This window comes from Etheostoma spectabile, chromosome 11 (genome assembly GCF_008692095.1).
Source record: "Etheostoma spectabile isolate EspeVRDwgs_2016 chromosome 11, UIUC_Espe_1.0, whole genome shotgun sequence".
NCBI classification, from domain to species: domain Eukaryota; kingdom Metazoa; phylum Chordata; class Actinopteri; order Perciformes; family Percidae; genus Etheostoma; species Etheostoma spectabile.
The window spans coordinates 19,435,515-19,443,534 of record NC_045743.1 but is presented as its reverse complement, the minus strand read 5'-3'; positions in this window follow the sequence as shown (position 1 = coordinate 19,443,534).

The window sequence follows — 8,020 nt, the reverse complement described above, 5'->3', positions numbered from 1 at the left end:
TCAGTTTCTGTGCTTTTCTTTGTCTGTTGGATTAGGGTTAGGGTTATTGATCATCGCTATGTGTTTTTATCCTGTGTTGTTTCCAGTCATTCCCTGCGCCTCTCCCAGTGTAGTTTTGTATCTAGTGTTTTTTTAAGTTTCCCTAAAATGTAATGTCATGCAACCCTTAAAAGACAGTTCTTCGCAGTAACAGTGCAAGGTGTGTCTCAGAGCAGCAGGGCTCAGGATCAGCGCTGCTGGAGCTTAGTGTTTCTGCAAAGACCGCGCAGCAGCAGGAAAAAACATTCCAGTGACGAGATCCTGTTACCGACTGGGTCAAGCCACTGACCTCTGCACAGCTCCCTGCCGGGGTTGTGTAGAAACACATGAGGGTGCATCCATTTCTTACGGAAGCATAGTACTGCCACGCCTGAAAAAGCGTGTTACAACACCCATATATCAAGTTATTAAAGCGTCCATATTATGCTCATTGTCAGGTTCATAATTGTATTTTGAGGTCTTACCAGAATAGGTTCACATTGTTTAATTTTCATGAAAACACCATATTTTTGTCGTACCACAAATTGCTGCAAATCTTCTTTTCACCGTACATGTTTAGGTCTCCGTTTTAACTACAGAGTGAGACATCTCACTTCTATCCTATCTTTGTTGGGAGCTGCACATGCTCAGTAGCTCGGTAAGATCCCATCAGCTAGATAACTCTCTCCAACTTTAGTCAGTCCAAGGCCAGATTAGCAGGGAGAATTCTTCTAGACCAGGGCCACTTGTGGAATACCTGCAGAACAGGGACAGGAAGTAGTTCTTTTTGAGATTATGGTCAACTAGTGGCTGTTGGAGCGGTGTTTTGCCATTGAAAATGAGTAGCATGCTAGCGGTAGCTAGCAGTCTTCTAACTTACAGCTTGGTCACCAAAAATGTCATAGAAGAAAAAGTCAAACGTTGAAAAAAAAAAAAATGCAAAAATGTCAAAAAGAAGAGTCATAAGAGGCAAAAACTTTCTAACAAGTGAAAAAAAACAAGGTGGGCCAAAATGTATTGTGAACCTAAATTTATGTCACACCCCGGCGAGAATGCTGGGGTGTCAAACTACAATACCAGCCAAAAATCTTTCCACTGACAAATAGGACACAGGATAGGCAATTTGCAAAATATAACACTTTATTCTAAAACAGATTAAAAAAATGTAAAACAGCTAAAAAAAAAGACAATAAAAGTTCTTTAAAAAAAAACTAAATATTAAGAGCAATCTCCTTGCTGCCAGTCCCCAGTGTTTGTTTACAGTCCGTAATGAGGTTGCTCCCAAGAATTGCCGGTTCCGTCCAGGGAAGCCTGGCCTCTTCCTTTCTTTCGCCTGTTCCACCCGGCCGACGCCGAGAAGGAACAAAAGGAGCTGTCAGTCAAACCAAACACAAAAATGGTTCCTTTCACCCACTCTCCCAGAGGACAGCTGGAAGACTTTCCGGTCTGCACCACCACACGTTCACCCGCACTTCGGACGACTGTTCCGCCAGTACTTCTCCAGCCCGTCTGCTCGTCTCGGCTTCCACTCGCCTCCGTTCAGTCAGTCTCTCCTCTGCTTTGCTCCTCAGTGTCCCCTCTTCTTTCATTTATCCTTTTGCTTCCATTTCACTTGCTCCGTTCTCGGCATCGCCCCGCCACTTCCGCCTGGGTACAGCCCGAGCTTTGTCAGCGCACGAGCCGGCCCAGGGCTTCAGCCACTCCTCAGCGTCGCCTCACATCTTCTCCTGCTTTCTGTTTCTTTTCTTCTACTGCATATCTGCTCTGCTCTGCCTTCTGTGTTGCTTCCTGTCTCCCTTTTCACTGGCCAGTCCCTTACCACACGTGCTCCCCATCAGGCCCAGGTGATTTCACTTGTCCTGCCTTGAGCTCGTTAAGTCTGAGAGTAAAAAAGGGAGGAGCTCCAGTCTTGTCAAAAGGTAAAAACACAAACAATTCATGCAATAAAAAGCTGTAATAAAACTTAAGCATGCAGCAAACAATAAAAACATGCAAACACTAAATTAGTAAAAACACATGCCATAAGTCCTATTTTAAAAGGTATTTACAGCAATTCACATGCACTTATTAACTATACCAAATCCACCTTTGACATTTACATAGGGGCCAGATCCAAATTTGTAAAGGGGCCGCGGGCCTTGAGTTTGACACGTGTGTTAGATGATTTTAAATAAAGTAAATTTTTATGTGTGAGCAAACCAAGGGCGTAATTTGGATTCAACATTGGAGGGTTGAGAAAGTGTATTAAAAAAAAAAAAACATCTTAAAAATTGTCAAATTATCTTGAAAATACCCCAAAACGAAATGTCCAAAAGGTGACACATGTCTGAAAAGGGCCCAAAACTACTGAAAAAAACCCTAAAAAACAGGCGACCAAAAAATACGACAAAGTCTGGAAAAAAAAGCTACATAAAAATATTTGCAAAAACTTAAAGAAAGAACAAAAACATGGGGAAAAAAGCCCAGTTTTGATTATTGGGGGTTGTAACCCTGCAACCCCCTCATAATCTTCACCTAGGGATCAAACTGAGAAAGTATTCAGTCTATCAGTGTTCTATTTTAATATACAGGCCCATATAGATAAACAGCTACTTTATTTGGCTTTTTTTTTTTTACAGACGACCGCAAAATGTAGTCAAACCATGCTGTTTCTCTTTGCTTCCTATGACCCCAGGACACAGGGAACATTAACTAAGAGTCCCACATTAAAGTTCAAAATGCTAAAAAGTGAAGAGGAAATATTCCAGACCATCAGCTCCCCTCCTGCCAGTTCACTCAGCTTTATTAGTCACAGCTGCACTATTTCACTTTTACAAGATTAGGTTTTCCATCACTGAGTTTTTCTTTTTTTGTTTTCATTTGAGAACCAACCCAGCATGTAGTGTATAATTACAAGCACCACAGGACATGTCTTTTTGTGAAATGGTAGCTAGTTTCTGATGGTCTGTGATTGGTGATGGCGCAGTGGATATGACACGTGCCTTTTGGTGTGGGGGATCTGGGTTCAATTCCCACTGCGATACATCAACCAGTGTGTCCCTGAGTAAGACACTTAACCCCTAGTTGCTCCGTGCAACCTCTGATTGAGCCTCATGATTATTGCAAAAATAAAGGTGTGCTTTAGGCTGGCCGCAATAAAAGGCCACTCTAAAATGTGCAGTTTTACTGCATTGGGGCGGGGTGGAGGGGGGGGTCTAGAGAACACCTCTCCAAAGTGCCAGACACCATCGAATGTGAGCATTTTCCCACTCAAGTCGGTTACGACAACATTCACAAAGAGAGAGGATGAGGGGTGGGGGAGGAGATGAAGCTTAACTCTAACCATGAAAAATGGGGAAAAAATGAGTATGGCGTTTATAATTTTGGTCAGTGTAGAAACTGTCAGTCTGTAATTTAGAAATGTATTGGAAGTTGTTTGATATCATTTTTCACATACATAAATTTCTTTACTTGTTGCTCTTGATAAGGTGCAAACGCTCTCGCTGCCTTTACAAAGCACCAAACCAAGAAATAGTTTCATTAGCTTTTTTCATGCACTTTTTTATTTGTATTAATTTATTTGACAGTGACCGTATACGTTAATTAACATTGCTTTAAATGCACCAGAATTAGCCAAAAGACTATTTTTCATGTACTTTGTATTTTTATGTTTTACTTGCCTTAGTTTCTAGTTGTTTCATGCAACTCTGGAAATCGACTTGAGTGTAACAATTCCTTCCCTTTTAACCTTTGTGTTGTCTTCCCGTTAACCATGAACGTGTCCTTCCAGGTCAAAATTGAAAATTAAAATTTTTTTGGTGCATTTTTGATGTTTTTGTTGCTTTTACTGATTTGTCACTTTTTCAAGCTTTCGGATCTTTTTTTAAAACCTGAGCTGGTTTAATAATAGCTTTTACACTTATTCTTGGAATTCAACTTCAACAAACCTCATTTTTATCAACTTATACATACGTTTTTAGTTAAAAAGGCAGACATTATGAATTATTTTGACTAATAATTAAGATCAGAGGATGTTGAGTGGATCTCAGATGGTATGTATCAAAGTTTAGTCCGTATACTGTTTTGAAACCATTCAAAAAAATAATTCAAATGCTTTAAGATTAAATAAATTCCAAATGTTTCAATGCAACTAATCATTAATGTTACCTGAAGAAATTATGGAATCATCCATGTTATAAACATTTTGAAAAGGGTCAATTTGACCCAAGGACAACACAAGGGTTAAACTGATCGAGTAGAACCATACTAAAGAAAGCTCAGCTAAGACAACAACAAGTTTTCCATATTGCAGAAGGGTTTGATGCGAGCTTATCAGTGTCTTACTAACTTCAGAATAACTGTGGGAGGGAAAGACCTCAGAACAAAATAGGAAGAGTCCAAACAAAATGACGCAAACCGCATCAACAAATCAGCCAGGAGATGAGTCCAAACTGCAACCAGAAGTAACATCAAATACAAAAGTAAATGGAATAAAACCTGTGAAAACTATGGTGTGGCCCTTTATATATCTGGGGCGAAGTGTATTTATGTCATGAAATTAGCCCTCCAGAGGATATTGGTATCAGATAAATTCAGTGCTGCTGGAGTGCTCAGTGACCTGGTAACATCGCTAGGTGCATAGCGCAGCGTTCCAGCTGCAAAGGTCGGTCACCAGCCATCGCTTTGCCCGAGGCGCTGTGGCTCTATGTGTCAGAAAACATCATCGATAATCAATCTTTCGGGCTTGCTGATGATAGAGAGTGAAACAAGAGAAGCACTGCACACACTGTAAGCAGTGGGTTTATAATCTGGTTCAGTCAGAGATGGGGGCTCGAGTTTAAGACTCTAGACTTGAGTCACACTCAAATCGCACACACAGCGACTTCAGAACTGAGATTCGTTCTCAAAGGACTTCACACTCGACTCGGATTGGAGATGCGGCCCTCCAGAACAGTCTTGATTTTTAGGAAACGTCTGATGAGCTGAAAGTCATTCCCTTTGCTTGCTTGCTTGTATTCGATAGTCTCTATTGCCAGACCTTCCTCCACAGCGCTGCCGAGGAAGGTCTGGCTAGTCCACACAACATTCTGGGATAGGAGGAAAAAAAAGTACTGCAGTTTATTTCTTTCAACCAATCACAATCATCTTGGGTGGAGCTAGGCACTGGATGAAGCGAGGCGCCTCTGCAAAATAGATAGATAGATGGTCTTTGTACTTGGTGGCCAACAGATTTTCGTTTTGAAATGAAAAAACAAAAAACAAAAAACGCATTCTCCTCAACAAGTAGAACCGACTCTGCCCTTTGCGATACATCGCATCTGCGTTGGCTGACCAGTCCAGTTTATTGTCCACATGTACCCCCAGGTACTTATAGGTGCCACATTGACCACTTCAATGGAGACTGGTGTAGGGCAATTTACAAACTGAAAAAGGCAGGAAGGGTTGAGTCCAGTGTAACATGATTGAAGTCCCCTGTGATCGCAATGAAGGCTTCAGGGGGCTGATCCAGATGCCTCACGATAGTTGTGACGTCACATGCGGTTTTGGCTCCCTAGGCATGTAATACTGACGGAGTCTCACCGCTAACAGCTCAATGTCGGGGCAGCAGATTCCTTCACCGTCACATGTCCTGGGTTGCACCATTTGGTGTTGACAAAGAGTGCAACCCCCCCACCTTTTTTGTTTGTCTCTGTCCACTCTCACAGTTGAAAAGCCGGTTAGCTCCACATTAGCGCCCGGGATGCCACTTGTGAGCCATGTCTCCGTAGAGCATAGTAGACTGCACTCCCTGTATACTTTAACGTTCTTCACCAGGGCAGACAGCTCGTCAGTCTTGTTGGCCAATGATATAACATTCCCCATCACACACAAAGGAATAGACGGCTTGAACCTCCATCGCCTTCCATAACCCTAGCCTTGAGTTTAGCTCCAGCTCCTCATTCTCGGTATTCTTGCCTTAGTTCCTCTAGGATTGCATGAAAAGTGCCTGCCTGTCCGGCTTGTCCCATTGTCCTGAGTTCAAGCAGTTTTTCCCTCGAGTAAATTAGGTCCTTACTGCTGCGTTGCAGACTAGTAATAGCCATATCCATAGGCTATACATTTATCTAAAAGTTGGAAAGGTTTGCAAAGAAATAATTATAAAAGATACATAACAGACAGAGAGAAATAGCCTCTGTGTTTGTGTGGGTGCATGTGAGATGTTTGTTGCGTGAACACAATGTCATCTGTTGATTGTTAAAGCAGACAATGCAAGAAAGATTCCTGTGTGAACAGACAAAGTTTGATCTTATCTGATCTTAGAAATGCTGCTTTAACAAACAACTAAGTGGAAGACAGTCTTTCCTGTTCCTAAAGAAGCAGCTCGACACACAAGCTGTTGGATCCATGCGCAGAAAATATTCCTATCTGAAGCTGCTTCTACATAACAAGTCAGACTTCTGGCGACGGGCCGGCAGCAGCTGCAGCAGACGGGGTTAACATGGGGTTAAATGTGGCGTGCTAAGGAAGACTAAGCCGTGTTGACATGAAGGCAATCTGCTCGCCAGCTGACCCGCAGCGCTGCAGGACGGCGAGCCTTTGATGCAGGCCACGTGATCAAAGAGGTGCAGGATTGTTCCAATTTTCATCCAGTCACTCAACACAGAGTGGACGTCCTCGGCCCTCGCCGTCATCCAACCACAAACCCAAGCAAGCTTTCATTCAAACTTATTTTACTTTGTGACCAACTAATAAAGTGCTGAAGTGCAGGTCTGAGATGGGGCTGCACGATGTGAGGAAAACAAGCAATATGCAATAAGTTTGTTGAATATCGCAATAATGATATTTCTTGCAATAAATAAACAGATATTAGCGTGTACTCAGTTCTATATTTCTTTTACTACTGATATTTACTTTCAACTAAAACACAAAAAATCTCTATCGCAATTTGCCGCAGCCTTTCTCAATGTGTATATTGCGCCAGTTGATATTGCGATAACAATAAAAAAATGTATTGTGCAGCCCCTAGTCTGAGATGCTAAACATCGGATGTGGAAAGAGTGCGAATATATTCTACTTAAGTAAAAGTACTATTACTTTGAACTTTTACCTGAGTATGAGTAAAATAACTCAGGTAGAAGTAAAAAGTAATATTGACTCTGAAAAAAGGAAAAGTAGGTAAGTAAACTTATTTGATATGTTATTTATACTTAATACACTTATTCAATTAAAATGCTGTCTTTGATAAGGGCACCAAGCCATGTGTTGTTGGTTTTAGTTTTTTTTTTAACTTTGTTGTACTCAGTAAAGGACGTGATTTAAAATGTAGCAAAGTGCAATATTTCAAACCAGACATACTTAAGTAAAAGTCAAATTCCAGATTTGAAAAACTAGTATTCGTTATTTTCCATCTCTGCTAAACATCAAAACCCACGAGTAAAAAAACAGAACTTTCAACCAGGAGCGCGGCGGTCATGTCCCGTTGGAAATTAAAACGTTTGTGAGTGAAGTATATATTGTAAATGATTTTGAACCAAACGACCATTTTTTCCTAAACGTAACTAAGTTGTTTCTGTGTCACGAAACCTAACCAAACTCAAGACGTGTTTAAAACCACAACCATTACGTGCTCAGGTTTAGATGGAAAACCTTTCAGTCGGTCGTATTAGAGGCGAGGACAAACGATGGCTATCGTTATATGGTTTGAAGGTCTTCCTGCCCCCAAACCTTCTTAAAATGTTTAGGTCTGATCGCTCCTCTTTGCAGCTTGTTCTTCATGGTGTTCATTTTATTTAATCTCACGGCTCACTCTTGGCATGACTATTGCTCTTGGTTAGTAAATGCAATGTGTAAATCAAGATGAGTGTTGGAAATGTGACAGAAAACATTGAAATTTTCATCCGAAGAGATTCTTCTGAATTGCTTTTTCATCCAAGCTGTCATTTCACCTATAACTTCTAAATCATGTTTGGCTGTAAGCTACTTTTCTGGATCTCTGATGTTGACTTGTGAACCGGATGAACCCGTGCATATGAAGAGATTTTGA